Raw genomic sequence first — 17,229 nt, 5'->3', positions numbered from 1 at the left:
CAGGCCTTGGGTGGTCCTTGGGACTTATGATGCAGATCCAAACAATGAGAATCAACTATCTAGCTTATAAAAAACAGTTTTGAAAAAAAAATCATAAGAAAGTTAGTATCACAAAGAAAGCTCAGGACTTAAAATAGGACTTGCCTATACAGGCAAGAATAGATTGATCACTGCTTTTATCTCTGGCACAACCACAGAAGGAGAATAAAGCTACTACAGGCATGGTAAAAAGAAAACAGCCAATTTTAAACACATTTTCAAAGACAAGTATGAATTTGTATGATGGTTTCATTTGCACGCATCTGCCAACTCCTGTCCACAGTTCATCAGCTGTTCATGAGAACTATTGCTGGCAGAGCAGGAGCACTGATAGACCCTCCCTGAGTCAAAGGCATAAAGCGCTTACTGGTTGAAGGCAGGACAAGTGAAAGACACCCCCATTGCCCCTGCAGGCCTTACACTGAATACCAAACAATAGCCAATGACTGCAGGAAAGGCAAGAGAGATCAATTACACCTTCCAGGCAATCAGATCCCAAGTGCCAATGAAAGGAATGTTCTGATACCATACTCAATTAATTTGAAAACTGTAACAAACTCAATCTAACCAAATCAAATCAAACCAAACCCCAAAACAAAAACCTAGCAACAACTAGGTCTAGTTTAACTATAAACTAAAGTAGCTTAATGTCATGCAAGAGACTCAAAGAAGAGGAAGCGTGTTCTTTTCTGGGTGTGTATTATTTTCTTAGGGCTGCTGTAACAACCACAAATTGGATGACTTAAACAACAAAAATTTATGCCCACAGTTCTGATGACTAGACATAGGAAATCAAGATGTTGGCGGGGCCATACTTCCTCTGAAAACACAAGGGAAGAATTTTTTCTTGCCTTGTTTAGTATCTGGTGGTTGTTGGTAATCCTTGGCATTCTTTATTTTGTGGTAGCCTAACTCCAATCTTTGCCTCTGTCTTCACATGGACTTCTTTCCTGTGAATGTCTCTCTCTTTCTGAATCTCTCTCCTTCTGGGGACATCAGTCATTAGAATCAAGGCCCAGCCTAATTTAATATAACTTCACCTTAACTTGACTATACCTGCAAATTCCTATTTCCAAATAAGCTTACATTCACAGGTACCAGAAATCTGAACTTCAAAATATCTTTTGGGGGACACAATTCAATTAACAACAGAGTATAGATATTATTCACTTATAACCTCTGTTCTTTTACTGACAGTATTTTCTATTCACTCAAAATTATTAGACATATAAAACAAACAAACAAACAAAAACAAAAAAGTGACTGGTCATCAAGAGAGAAAATAGTCAATAGAACCAGATCCAGAATGACCCACATGCTGGAACTGTCAAATAGAGACTTATAAAATAGCTATGGGTATGTTATAGAATCTAGTGGAAAATATGGATAACACGCATGAGAACACATGCACATAAAACACATAAACAAACACATAAAACACATAAAAACATTTTAAAAAGAGCCAAAAGGGAATTCTGAGTAAGAATCATTTTTATGGGCTTATCTGTAGAGTAGACATAGAACAAAGGGGAAAAAAATTCAATAAACTTGAAGATAATGCAGTAAAATCATTCAATGTGAAACCCAAATGGGGAAAAGGGTATACATTTAAAAAAAAGAAATCAGAGCTATATAGAACAGTACCTAATATATGTGTCATTGGAGCCATAAAAGAAGAAAGAAAATATAGAAGACATTTTGAAGAGACAATGTCTAATAATTTCCTAAAATTGATGAAAGAAATTGAATACACAGGTCCAAGAAGTCCAGAAGAGCCAAAAAAGAATATTTTTAAGACTATTGTTAGGCATATCATATTCAACCTTCTGAAAATCAATTCAATCAAATCAATTTTTAAAAGCATTCAGACAAAAAGACATATTATGCACAAAACAATGATACTGAAGACAGACTTCTCATCAGAAGATATCTAGAAAGCTCCCCAAATATCTACAAATCAAACACTTATAGGGGCACCTGGCTGGCTCAGTTGGTTAAGCAGCTGCCTTTGGCTCAGGTCATGATTCCATGGTCCTGGGATGGAGCCCCGCATCAGGCTCCCTGCTCAGTGGAGAGCCTTCTTCCTTACCCTCTGCCTGCCACTTTGCCTACTTGTGCTCCCCACCTCTCTCTACCAAAAAAATAAAATCTTTAAAAACTTTTTTAAAAAATAAACACTTATAAACCATTAGAAATTAAGTAAAACAATTATAAACACTTATAAAGGAATTAAAGATGATATTACTTCCTTCATCTATCCAGTATTACCACAACAATACTGTCATGGTGCCAAGGAATTATAACTATAATTCTTCTACTATGAAATGTTTGAGAATAAAATGTGAATTTAATAAAACAAAAAAAATTGAAAAATTTTTAAAAAGATGACACAACAATGAAAATATTAAAATATATTTTGATTGAAATGACAATTAAAAAAACAGGTCAAAATTTGTGGAACACAAATAAAACAGTCCTTGTAAGGAAATTTATAACTTGAAGGGCTGTATTAGTAAAGAAGAAAGGGCACAATCAATGTGCTAAGCTTTTACTTTAAGGAGCTATAGAAAGAAGAGTAAACTGAACCCAAAAGAAGAAGAAAAAAAAAGTAACATAACATCAGAGATCAATAAAATAGAAAACAAATAGAGAAAATGACTAAAGAAAGAACTTTTTTTTCTTTTATAAAAGAAAATAATGGTAAAATTTCTAGTAAGATTTGAAAATAGAGAAAGCAGAAATTCTGAATATCAAGACTTAGAGAACATTACTACATATGCTGTAGAATTAAACAGATAACAAATAAACATTATGAACAATTTTATGCCAACAGATTTGTAAACATATGCTAAATGTATAAATTCCTCCAAAAAAACTTTAAAAAATCTGGCATGCCAAGAAATAGAGAATATAAATATATAAGTATTCCTATAGCTATTAAAGAAATTATATTAGTAATTTTTAAAATTCCCACAAAGAACATTCCAAAATGGTTTTAAACCAGCTATCAAATGTGAATTCTATCAAACATTTAGGGGAAAAAATACCAATCTTACACCCACTCTTTTAAAAAATGGAAGAGGAGACAAAATTCCCCAGCTTGTTCTGTGATTAATGCTAAGATCAAGAACACAAAGGGGCATAGAGAAAAACACATTAGGGGGACACCTGGGCAGCTCAGTTGGTTAAGCATCTGACCCTTAATTTTGGCCCACATCATGATCTCAGAGATTTGAGATCAAGCCCTGTATCAGGCTCCCCCACCCCAGCACAGTCTGCTTATGATTATCTCTCTCCCTCTCCATCTGTCCACCCACTTGCACATACAGGCTTTCTCTCTCTCCCAAGGGGAAAAAAAAGAAGAAGAAGAAAAACATATTAGAGACAGGTATCCTTCCTGAACTTAGACCCAAAGATATTAGCAAACAGAATACAGAAATTTAGTTTTAAAAGGATAATATGTCATCCACGTGTGGGCTATTATTCCAAGAACACAAGATTAATTCATGAAACTCAAACAATGTAATTCACCAGAGTAACAGATCACAAAACAATCATATAATCATTTAAAAACGTTATAATGTTAAACAAGTACTTAACACAATTTGCCAACTATTCATGATAAAAATACAAACTCAGAAGCCAATTTGTCAATGTGATAAAGAACACTTAGGGAGGAACCATAATTGTTAAGATGCCTAACTTTGGGCACCTGCGTGGCTCAGTGGGTTAAGCCTCTGCCTTCAGCTCCGGTCATGATCTCAGGGTCCTGGAATCGAGTCCCATGTTGGGCTCTCTGCTTGGCAGGGAGCCTGCTTCCTCCTCTCTCTATTTCTCTGCCTGCCTCTCTGCCTACTTGTGATCTCTCTGTGTCAAATAAATAAATAAAATCTTTAAAAAAAAAAAAAAAGATGCCTAACTTTGAAATACTCAACCCTATCTCTCGAAGACCAGACTAACACAATGATGTCTCTTCTTACCACTTCTGCCTGACACTGTAATGGAGTTGCCAGCCATTGCAAGGAGTCAAGAGAAAGAAATAAAGAGGCATAAAAATGGAACAGAAAAAAAAGTAAAAATTCCTCGAAATGAGACAAATATAGAGGAACTGAAATAAATATAATATCTAGAAGCAAATAGTAATCTATGACAAAGCTGTCACTGCAACACAGTAGGGAAAAGTCAGTCTTTTCAATACTAAGCCAATTAGCTAATGTGAAAAAAAATAGCTTTGACCCCTTCCTAATATCACACACACAAAAGTTAATTTCATATGAATTCTAGATATAAATATTGGAGATAAAAACAATAAAGATTGGGGCACCTGGGTGGCTCAGTGGGTTGAGCCTCAGCCTTCAGCTCTGGGTCAAGATCTCAGGATCCTGGGATTGAGCCCCACATCAAGCTCTCTGCTCAGCAGGGAGCCTGCTTCCCCTCTCTGCTTGCCTCTCTGCCTACTTGTGATCTCTGTCTGTCAAATGAATAAATAAAATCATTTTTAAAACCCCAATAAAGATTCTAGGAGATACTGCTGGAGAATATCTTTGTGACTTTGAGTTAGGCAAAGATTTCCTAAACACTATAACCATAAATAAAATAATAAATAAAATAATTATAAGTTGGAATTCATTAAAAATATACCATTTCTGTTCATCAAAGCAAGCTCTTAAGGAGTGAAAGGTCAAGCCATAGAGAGAAAGAAGCCATTAAAATATATATACTGCCAAAAGAGATTGTGTCCAAAGTATGGAGAATTCTTAGAATTGAATAAGAATAATAGATAATCCAATTAAAAATGGGAAAAATCCTTAGCCTACCCTTTCCAAAAAATCCAAATGACCAATAAACAACAAAAATCTCTGAGGACATCAAGTGTTGCAAAGAGAGGGAGTATGTGGAGATCTCATGAACTATTGAAAGCAAAATTGGTTTAATCACTTCAGAACACTTTAATAGGACCATTCAAAGCTGTTCAGAACTTCTGATCTATCACTCCCATTCCTAGGTACATTCCAACAGGAGTTCTAGCACTCAAAGATATAGGCAAGGTGCTCTGGCCAGTAACTGGAGAAGGATGAAGTAAAAGAGATGCCTAGTGCTTAAAATTTAAGGGGGCACTCCTCTTGAGGTCAAGAAAGTGCAAGTGTGGTCAGAAGACTCTTAATCTCACAAAACAAACTGAGGGTTGCTGGGGGGAGGGGGGTTGGGAGAAGGGGGTGGAATTATGGACATTGGGGAGGGTATGTGCTTTGGTGAGTGCTGTGAAGTGTGTAAACCTGGTGATTCACAGATCTGTACCCCTGGGGATAAAAATATATGTTTATAAAACATAAAAAATTAAAAAAAGAATCAGATATGAAGTGCAGACCCCTCTAAAGGTAAAAAAAAAAAAAAAAAGAAGAAGAAGAAGAAGAAGAGTGGGAGCTTCCTTAAATTTTCTAGCAAGGGAGGCACCTTTTTTTCCTTACCCTAGTCCCAGTGCTGGTCCTGGCAGAAGCCAGTATTCACAATAACCAAACACCCAACTACCCATCAACTGTAGGAGGGATAAGTAAACTCTGCCATACAAGCAAACTTCGTTTTATTGCATTTCCCTTTATTGTCCTTTGCAGATACTGCTTTTTTTTTTTTTTTTTAGAAATTGAAGGTTTGTGGCAACTCTGTAGCAGGCAAATCGATCCACACCATTTTTCCGGTGGCATTTGCTCACTTGTCTCCCTGTGTCACATTATGGTTCTTCTTGCGATATTTCAGACTTTTGTTATAATTATCTTTTACAGGGATATGTGATGGGTGATGATGACCTGTGGAAAGCTCAAATGATGGTCAGCATTTTTAGCAATAAGGTATTTTTTAATTAAGTGGGTTTTTTAAGACATTATGCCACTACACACTGGAGTACAGTAGAGCAGAAACATGATTTTAGATGCACTGGGAAACTGAAGAGTTCATTCGATTCGCTTTATTTTGATATGTGCTTTATTTTGGTGGTCTGAAACAGAACCCACAGTTTCTCCGAGGTGTGTGCCTATCTTTATAAAATTCAACATACAGCAGGGGGAAGAATGAACCAGTAATAGGCGACAACATTGGCAATCTCACAAAGATAATGAGGAGCATAAGAAGCCAATCACAAAACAGGATAGGATTCCATTTTATCTTTTTAAAGATTTTATTTACTTATTTGACAGAGAGAGACACAGGGAGAGAGGAAACACAAGCAGGGGGAATGAGAGAGGGAGAAGCAGGCTTCCCACTCAGCAGGGAGCCTGATATGGGGCTTGAGCCCAGGACCCTGGGATCTTGACCTGAGCCAACCGCAGATGCTTAATGACTGAGCCACCCTGGCATCCCCATGATTCCATTTATATAAAGTTCAAAAACGGGCAAAACTGATCAGGTTCAATGAGGCTGCCCAAAGGAAGCTTCTGGAGTCCTGATAAAATTCTGCACCTTGATTGGCTGGCAACTACACAGGGATGTTCCCTTAGACAACACAGATTGAGGGCGATGGGATTATCTGATGTATCATTACATGTCAGTTGTGACTTCTGGCTTTCCTATGTGACTCCGTTAAAAAGTTTACCCAATAAATCAATAAATAAACCCAACAAGCATTGGAAAATGAACATCAGCTTCTAGATACTGGCATGTTGAATAGAAGGAGAATGGGGAGGCATACCAGTGGGCTTCTCCTGGGCCTGTGATGCTTCATTCATTCTAAATTATACTGAAACAAATATGGCAAAATGGAAGAATCTGAGAGAGGCAGGCAATGGGCACAGTTGATTGTTTTACTCTGTACTTTGTCTTTCAAATGTTTCATACTTTAAAACACACACACACACACACACAAAATGGGGGTTGTCTGGAGCTGAGATCTGATCCACCGTGAGGACAGTTCAACCTACATAATTATCAACACCTCTTGCAAAATGTTATAAAGCCCTGTCTTCCCCAGGAGACTTTTCACTCTGCTCCCTGACAAGGCAAAATAGGATATTTGCAACAAGCCCGTCAATTTTGTTTGAGAAACTCATGCAAAACGAGGAGAGCTTGTTTTAGCTTTCCTTTAATATTATAGGTTTTGAAACTGAAGCTTCAGAAAGAATATCTGGCCCTTCTGTGTCTCCATCAAAGTCTGATGTTCCTTGAAAAACAAATTACAAGGGGTTCTGTTCACTTCTCACTGATCCCAAATCACAGAAAGGATAATAAATAAGATTAACTTTCCACTTTCGAGGACTTCTGTGTGACAGACCTTCAAATGCAGACACCAAGCTGGAGTTTATTTTCACATTTCCTTTCACCTTTCAGGCTGAGTTTTATAAGAAACTACCAGAAACACTAGGACTTTCCTTTTTTTTTTTTTTTTTAATTTGAGCTTTATTTTATTTTTTCAGTGTTCCAAGATTCATTGTTTATGCATCACACCCAGTGCTCCATGCAATATGTGCCCTCCTTAATATCCACCACCAGGCTCACCAAAACCCCCAACCCCACTAAAACCCTCAGTTTGTTTCTCAGAGTCCACAGTCTCTCATGGTTTGTCTTCCTCTCCAATTTCTCCCAACTCCCTTCTCCTCCCCTTCTCCCAATGTCCTCCGTGTTAGTCCTTATGCTCCATAAGTAAGGGAGACCATATGATAATGACTCTCTCTGCTTGACTTATTTCACTCAGCATAATCTCTTCCAGTCCCATCCATGTTGATACAAAAGTTGGGTATTCATCCTTTCTGATGGAGGTGTAATAATCCGTTATATATATGAACCATATCCTCTTTATCCATTTGTCTGTTGAAGGGCATCTTGGCTCTTTCCACAATTTGGCAATTGTGGCCATTGCTGCTATGAACATTGGGGTACAGATGGCCCTTCTTTTCACTACATCTGTATCTTTGGGATAAATACCAAAGAGTGCAATTGCAGGGTCATAGGGAAGCTCTGTTTAATTTCTTAAGGAATCTCCACACTGTTCTCCAAAGTGGCTGCACCAACTTGCATTCCCACCAACAGTGTAAGAGGGTTCCCCATTCTCCAGAACCTCTCCAACACTTGTTGTCTACTGTCCCGTTAATTTTGGCCATTTTATCATGCTCCTGTTAGCCTTCTGCTCAGCTCCATTTAAAAAATGGCTTCCTTTTTAATATTAAAGACAGACTGGCTGGAAATACTCCACCCTCCCCCATGTCATCACCCAGAGTGGAAGATCCCCCATGATACAGGATAGAACCAACTGAACAGATTTCAACAGATACTAACCAGCCCAAGGTCGCATCCAGCCTATGCCAGCTTCCACAACAACACTCTCTGTAAACCTGTTCCTAATCTCTACTATTCCAATTCTCTCCTAGCTCTAGGCTCCAATAAAAACAGGGAGTCAGGGAGGACATCCAACATGGATTCAAGGGGACACGGTGGCAAATGGAACATATGCAAAGACAGAGGCAAGGATGAGAGAGTGTAAAGAGCAATGGACTTACAAGTCAGAAGCTTTGTGTTCAGATTCTGACTTGGTGGGCTGAGCAACCATGAACAAGTCCTTGAGTCCTTTTTTCTCTGAGTTCCAACCTCCCTGAGTCCTTTTTATCTCTGCACAATGAGCAAAGGTAATGCTGGTCTCTGACAAAACTTTATGTGGTTTACATGCTACGAGATGTTGGGATTATTACATGGGCATGAGGCAGGGAAAGAAAATGCCTATCATCGGCTCATCCAACTAGTCCAAAGCCTTGAACACACTAATTTGTCTTTAAGTCAGATTTAATCTTTTCCTTATATGCTCATTAGTCATGGCCTGCTGGTTTCATCTCTTCCACTTCTTTTCCCATTTTCTCAACGGGCTGTTGAATATCATCAAAATCCACTAGGACCTGTCAAAGTATTTGAACCTTTGCACTTCTGGACTTGTCAGCTTGGGTGTGTCTGAAATGCTATCTTCTGGTTGAAAGAAATATATGCCATTCTTAAGCAGCTCACCAGCTGACAGACACCTTTCAAAAGGCAAGTTAACAAGACGTTACTGAGTCACACCACTCATCAGGATGGTGTCAGAAAGTGTCAAGGTTTTGAACAGAAGTGACTGTCAGCCCTAAGTAAGGAAATATTTCCAAGCTTTAAGGCTATGCCACAGCCTATGCCAGATTGCACACTTTGGAACAACATTGCAGTAAAACTGACAAATTTTATTAGCTTCTCGTTCCACGACAACACAGCATTTATGATCAGCAGGCTGATTGTTTCCTGCTTCATCTACTTTGGAGGCATTTACATTTTTTTTAAATGTGTATTTGTGTTCAAAAGGCTCCCCATCTTATTTTCTACTGGTTGTCAGCTCAAGCTCCTTCTCCTACAAGGTAAGAACATTGGGGTTCCCATTGCTTTAGTCTCTTTCCACTCTTTTACTCAATCCTTAGCAAGGGAAGAGGATTCACTAATGTGATTTTTCAGAGCATCATATGGGACATCTGGCAGACATGGTCACTAATTTGGCCATTCCATCTCCTTCTGTCCTCCTTTATGAAGCAGACATATGGTTCTAACCAGTGAATTTGGAGGAATAATCCAGCTCAAGGCAACATTACAGGCTAGGTTGTCTTCAAATCAACAGAGGAGAAACTAGGCTATTGGAATTCAACCTCTATCTTTGGTCTCCAGGCCAGTTTTACCAGACATCCTTGCATTTAGAGTTATAGGGCTCTTGTGTTCCATTAGTCTGGAGACTCTGTGTAAATTCTCATCAGGCCTCTAAAAGAACAGCTTTAGAGCCTTAATTTAGGGTCATGAATCTGAGATGTACCCTGAGATTAAAAAAATTTAAAAGGCAGGCTTGGAGGGAGATAAACCATAAGTGACTCTTAATCTCACAAAACAAACTGAGGGTTGCTTGGGGGAGGGGGGTGGATTGGGAGAAGGGGGGTGGGGTTATGGACATTGGGGAGGGTATGTGCTATGGTGAGTGCTGTGAAGTGTGTAAACCTGGCAATTCACATACCTGTACCCCTGGGGATAAAAATATATTTTTATTTAAAAATAAAAAAAAATAAAATAAAAAAATATATATTACATGTTTATAAAAAATAAAAAAAATTCTAAAAAATAAATAAATAAAAAGTAGAGGGGATAGATTTAAAAATAAAAAAAAAAGGCAGGCTTATGCAGCATACACTACTAGATCAATCCCACCTTGCACTGGGCAATGTTCTTAGATAATGCAACAATACAATTTCATCAAACTCAGATCTCTTTTAGAAAGATCACTTGCATAAAAAGCTAAGGCCCAAGTGCAGTCAGCATGAGCAGACTCCCTACTTGCCACAGCCTGCAGCTGGATATGATCGATCTTCCCTAGCAGCCTACAATATCCCATTTTGAGAAAATGTGGGAATACAATGAGACTCTTAATAGTTGGGGTCAGAACCCAGAATCACCACAAGATGGAATTCAACATCAGGTTAAAGCTGAGGGTCAGAAGTCAGGCAACATTCATCATCAGCCAGTAAGAGGATAACCTGGGACCTACCACCAGGGGTTAAAGAGCTTGTGGATGTCAAACACTCAGCGTGACAGAGACAGGTACTCAGTGAGCACAGTGGTCAGGCATGGGGACCATGGGCACGTTTCTGTGTCTTGTCCTGTAAACAAGTCTGAAAGAGGAATCCTGGGCCTAAGGTCAGTATGATTACCACTATTGAGTAACACCCAAACATTCTAGGTGGCAAGACAGACTGTGAAAACATTTTCTTGACATTTTGCTATAGAGCAGGATATTCACAAAAGAGAATGAGAAATAAACATGTGTTAAAGGATCTTTTACTCTCCCCCTCTCCATATGGAAAGAGAACTGATTTCCATAAAAGGTGTTCATCTGATATCCTGGCAGGATATCACTTCTACTGTTGTCTTAGTTCGAGAGATAATTGATCATAACATCTGCACTGTCTTCATGCAAATGTGTAACTGAGTTTCCAGCAGTATGTCTTCACATGCCATCAACAGTCTCTTGTTACAAACGAGCAGTTTGCATGCCCACAGAATCTTCTATGCAATACTAGTCCCTAGAGATGCTTTTTTTTTTTTCTTTTGGAGGTGAAAGGAGACCTTGCAATGGTCAAATATAATTTTGAAAAGCAAAATAGCACACCCTGTCTGGAGATTCACAAGGCATGTTAATCTATCAAAGACTCTGGAAAATCTAGCAAAAACAAAACAAAACAAACACTTCTAATTAACATTTTTTTAATGTACTAGTTGTCCAAACCTAAATGCCCCTAAATCTTTTCCATATAACAGTTATTAGGATCTCCTATCACAGAACCGACATTCAGAGGGGCAGATAGCGGAAAATTCTGTCCCATAGATTTACAGGTACGAGGAATTTGGAGCTACGTGTAGGTGACATGACTCTCACTTCTTATCCAAATGCTAATGGGGAGACAAACCATAACAGACTGTGGATTCTAAGGAAAAAACTGATGGTTTGGGGGGGTGGGGGGATGGGTGAGCCTGGTGGTGGGTATTAAGGAGGGCAGGTATTGCATGGAGCACTGGGTGTGCTGCATAAACAATGAAATGTTGGGATACTGAAAAAATTAAATAAAATTTAAACAAAAAAGAAAAAAACCCAAAACAAGCAAAAATGCTAATGGGAAGGGAAGGGAGAGGAGCAGAAGGGAAGGGGAAAGCAATGAAGTACCTTTCCTACAGGCACATTTGAGTGGTTCAATTTATTGCTACCATGTATGAATTACTACGGTTGTGGCTGAGTAGCCAAACATGGCAGAAACCAGTTGGTCGCAGCATTATTATACCTAGCTGAAGCAGGCTGCATTGATTCATAAGCAGACAGTTGGTACTCTGAACCCAGCCATACAGGAGAGCAAATCCTTTTTTCACATCCCTCAGACCCAAAGGAAAGACTCTGCTATGACATGCTTGAAGGTGACCTTGGCAGGATCACTGGTGTAGTTTCCTTCAGACCCTCCTGCCCCTGGGTCTGAAAAACCTGTGCTTCAGTCCCTGGGGTGAAGTGTAGCAAAAGCAGCAAAGAGGGTAAGGAAGGAATCAGAGACGATCAACCCCTGTGTTAGTTAGCAATCATTGCATTAAAAATTACCCCAGCACTCAGAGGGGTAAGCCAATGATTTATTATTACTCACAGTTTTGTGAGTTGACTGATCTCAGCTGTGGAATTCTTTTGGGTGGCTGAAGCGATTCATGAGACTGTCTTCAATGGGGGCTGGAATATTTAAGATACATTGTTACCTTCCACGGACTCTTACTCCACTCCACAGTCTAGTCGGGACTCAACTCACTACAGGGCACGTGGGCCCAAGGGAAAGGGAGGGGGAATCTCTAGTTCTCTTACAGCTTCAGCTCAGAAATCCCCGAACATCACTTGTGATGCACTCTAATGGTCAAGGTACTCACTCACCAAGGCCAGAGGTCAAAGGTCCAAGCCTCACCTCTTGATACGAGAGACATAGGAGGGTGGCAGATGATTGGTTATTCCTGCACCTACCACAATACCCAATGCTACATATTCAAAAGCTTCAATGGGCAGCAAACAGAAAAAAAAAAAAAATCAATATCATTCCTGACAAAGGGTCCTAGGAGAACAAATTCAAAACTTGGTCCTTTTTATCTAGAACTATATAATACTTTAGAAAAACAAATCAAACTCTTACAGACTCCTCCAGGACCCCAGTTGGTGCAAACTAAATGAGCAACTAACTTGCTCTACTCTCTAAATTTCGAAGGTTAACTCTTTTTAGGAGATGATTGGAATACTTTATTCTGGATTAACATTGAGTTCTTTTATGGAAAAATTGTATTTCCTGGGTACTCCGTAAATTATAAATTAAACTTCTAATTTGGTTCCTGTTTTCATTCCTCACTTGTCCCCCTTCTCAAGGAGTAACCCAGTCTTCTCCTTATCAACAGTCCAAGTTGCCATATAGCCATATCCAGAGGAGAAGAGCTAACTATTTATTTAACACTAATTCTCACCTTCCCTTAAAGGAGCCTGCTCTTCTTTTTGTCTCATTCACCACTTGAAGCAGAAGGGAAAGATGAGTGGGCTGGGCAGCTGCCTACATGGTACATTCTGAGGGATGCTAAGAAGGGGCCCTGCCCAAAAATAATCTTTGCAGCTGCCATGACATGATGTCTGAAATTCCATCCTGAGATTTGTTTCATTCATTTATGGTATGGTATTGACTCTCCTAGGATTCAGGGACAGAATGCAAGTCTCCCAAGACATGGGGGAACACATGGGGTCCATCATCATCCTTCGCTTCCCAACCTGGAGTCAATGACTGGGTGAGAGATTTTGAACAGGGAGGAAAAACCAAGCAGGTCCGGGGATCTGTGAGGGCCTGCAAGGTGAGTAGGTCTCCTGTAGACAACCTGTCTGTTCTCAGAGGTAGGGACACCTCAAGGGTAGAGATGGATGAAGAAATAAACATGTCCCCAATTTTGTCAAGTTCTGAAGGTTGTTTGTGGGAACTGACATGATGGAGAGAAAGGCAAAAGGATGCATTTAGAGTACCTTCATCCCCAAAGTAACATTTTTCTTAATATGGTGGTTAAGACAATGATGAAAAGATATTAAGGAATCACTGTGTGTAGCTAAAAGAACTGAACCCAGTCTAACTACTAGAACACAGAGCCTCTACCCTTTATCACTACACTGTGATGCCAACCAGGGACATCATACACCCAAATGTTTATCCACAGAACATGCTAAAAGGATAAGGAATTGTTTAAGTAGTGGTCTCTAACAAAGGAAATTTTGAATCCAGTGTTGTTGGTTTTTTTTTTTTTTTCCATTGAATTACTACTAGTATTGTTAGAGTTTTTATTGTATGTGCTTTAGATTTTTTTAAAGATGGATTTTATTTTAGAGAGAGAGAGAGAGAAGGCAGGGAGGAGGGGCAGAGGGAGAAGGAGAGAGATAATATCAAGCAGATTCCCCGTAGCCTGGTATGGGGCTCAAACTTACAACCCTGAGATCAACACCTGAGCCAAAACCAAGAATTTGATGTTCAATTGACAGTAACACCCTGGTGTCCCTGTGTTTTATGTTTAAAAATAAAACATGGTATTAAAATAAGAGGTTTCCTTCAAAAATAACACATGGAAACTATTTTCTAGCATTTAATCACCGTGACTCAAAATTTATGGTCATTCAGGCAGTGGTGAAAAACTGTAAGAAAAACAAATCTCTGAGAAGCATTCATTAGTGTGTTTTCTTAACCCAAAGCTTGTGTCACAAATTATGCCTGGGCGTACCGAAAACCCCCCAGAGCACTTCAGGATGTGGGATTCTGGCTGGTCTGACCCTGCTCAACGAGTCAGGTAGCCTCTCTGCACCACTGTAGAATCTGAGCGCCAGCTCTGAGAACATACCTAACCCTATTTATTTATTTTTAAAATTTTTTTATTATGTTCAATTAGCCAACATATACTACATCATTAGTTTTTGATGCTGTGTTCAACGATTCATTAGTTGTGTATAACACCCAGTGCTCATCACCACACATGCCCTCCTTACCACCCATCACCTGGTCACCCCATCCCTTCACCACCCTCCTCTCTGGAACCATCAGTTTGTTTCCCGGAGTCCACAGTCTTTCTTGTTTTGTCTCCTTCTCAGATTTCTTCCCATTTAGTTCTCCCTCCCTTTCCTTATGGTCCACCCTATGTCTTGTTGGTTAGATATTTGGTCAACTATAAATGCTGGCGATGATGTTAATCTTCTGCCCGTGTTCTGTATTTCTCCCCTTCTTTTCTCCCCTTGACCAACCTCAAACACACAGGAGGTGAAGGCGTTGAGGGAGCCATTTTGCTAAGGTGGGGAAAGTGCTCAAAACTGTAAGTGAAGTCCTTTTCATAGACTGCCACCATTATAGATCTACCCATTTAGACTAATTTATTAGAAATCCAAGTTAGGATATAGTCAGGGAAGATAAGAGTATGGCAAATGTACTACCATCAGTCTGTCTCAGTAAAATGTTAATGCCTGAAAGGACTAAGTCAGAAAATGAGGAGGCTTTGCTCACTCAGAGGGAAGTGTAGTATTCAGTATTTAAAATCCAGTGAGAGAACTTCCTGCCCTGCAATATGGCTTTGAGTTCATTGGAGTGAATCACACATTAGGAATGAAAAATGTCCTTTCCAAATGGTAACGCTAAAGAGACAATTCATCCGGAGGAAGCAAAAGCATCTCCATTTCCAGCAGTCTCCCCCTGGTGGTTCTGAACCCAGCACAATGCCATGTTCCTCGCACTAAGAGGCAATTGGAATTACAGGAGAAATGTTCATTAGTCGTCAGAGTGACTGAGAGACACTGCTGGCATTCAGTAAATGTCAGCCAGGGATGCTCAATGTCCTGCAATGTACCATCAAAGCATGCTGCTAGGGGACAATTTCTTCACTGACAGAGCACCAAGAGCATCCCTACTGAATGCTATTACACAGGACAGCTGTTACATGCTCTCTGTCAAGATATCAGTCCCCAAACCTGCTGTCTACTTACTTGGAATGAACATATTAACTCCCCATGTTGCAAAGTCATGGTCTCCTCCTCATTTTTTTAATTATGAGGAAACACGGTAATTCAACACTACCCAGTCCCACGGCAAGGGATCAAAGGGATTACTTAAATAATATGTAGATCTGGTGGATAGAGACTCCTAGGAGAAAATCCCTCTTTAAGTACAAGTAAGATCTGTGGAATTCGGTGACACAGAAAGACATCGAGTGACTGGATTTGAAAGAGAGGTCATGGATTAATGGTAACAAGGATTTGAGCCAAAGTAGGTTCTCACATGTCCTTCCTTCCCTCCTCCCTTCTCTCCCCAATAGTTATTGAGTGACCACTGTCTGTAGGTGTTACGCGAGGCACCGTGAAACAATGGTAAGTGAAAAGTGACACAGTCTTTACTCTCACAGAGCATATGTCCCATTGAGGGGTGATGTAAAACTAACAATGAGATAATCATGCAACTAAACTGATGAAAGAGAACCATTATGATCAACCATGACTGCCAGATGCATTACCCCCTAGATACAAAGAGCACCGAAGACTATCACACGTGTGAGAGGTCCTGGGTTCCATGTGTTCATGGAAGTTAGTTAGGTAGACCAGCTACACAACTTTGATAGACCCATTTTTTTTTTTTCCTAAGCATGCCAATGTACATTGCTTTGCCTGGCAATATGGTCTCTGAGTAACTAGGGAAGAATCTTGTAGATTTTTTCAAAACAAACAATCAGGACATGTAAAGATGACTCATTTCAGCTCAGGGTGAGTCATCAGGGATGAGGGACCCTACTTCCAGATATAGTCTTGATGATTCCTTCCCACAGAGAGGCCATGAGCTATCAACAACCCAGGTGGTCTTCACATCCCTCATGGAACTTTCAAGAGCAGGGAGCATCATTCCACTAATTCCACAAATGCTTATAGGATGCCAACTCTGGGCTTGGCTCCCCATAAAACCTGAGTATATAAAGAGGAGTCAGAAGCAGCGCCTGGCCTCCAGGGCCTCCGACAAGAGAAGAAGGCATCATCTTACAATGTGCTATGTCATATGAACACAAGGGCCAAGTGTTGTGGGGCCACAGTGGGGCCACAGAGGAAGAGACTCTTTACTCCTGCAGTGTGTTCTGAGAGAATTCTGGCTCAAAAGGAGAATGCTGGAGATGGAGAACTTGGGTCTCAGCCTTTCCTGATAGACATCATTAATGCTGTTGGCTTTGCACAGATTATCTTATCCCAAGACTAAGAAGTCTGGCTTTTTTTTTTTTTTTTCAGTATGGATTCCCCATGATATTTTTTGTCCTAATCGGAGTATCAAGTGCTATCATGAGTAAGATGACTTAACTCCAATTAGCAAAAAGAAGAGATGGACGAATTCCCAGCATGTACCTATGGGAAGCTGTGATTTGCTCTTTGCATACCTTAGGAACATTTGCCTTTCTCAACTCCTAGAACCCTCCACCCCAGCTGACAGTCTTCAGTGTACTTGCAGCAAAAGACAAGGAGGGAGGTTCCCACCTTTCTCCCCCTCCACCTTGACTTTGCCTAGACAGGAGTGAGGGCTACTGGCCAAGCCCCTAGCATTCAATCTGCTGACTCTGTTCCTTGAGGCCAAACTACCTAGAGCTTGTTGCCACCCTCCCCAA

Source organism: Mustela putorius, unplaced genomic scaffold (genome assembly GCF_011764305.1).
Source record: "Mustela putorius furo isolate JIRA1106 unplaced genomic scaffold, ASM1176430v1.1 tig00003923_pilon_pilon_pilon, whole genome shotgun sequence".
Taxonomy (NCBI): Eukaryota; Metazoa; Chordata; class Mammalia; order Carnivora; family Mustelidae; genus Mustela; species Mustela putorius.
This window is presented reverse-complemented; position numbering follows the sequence as displayed.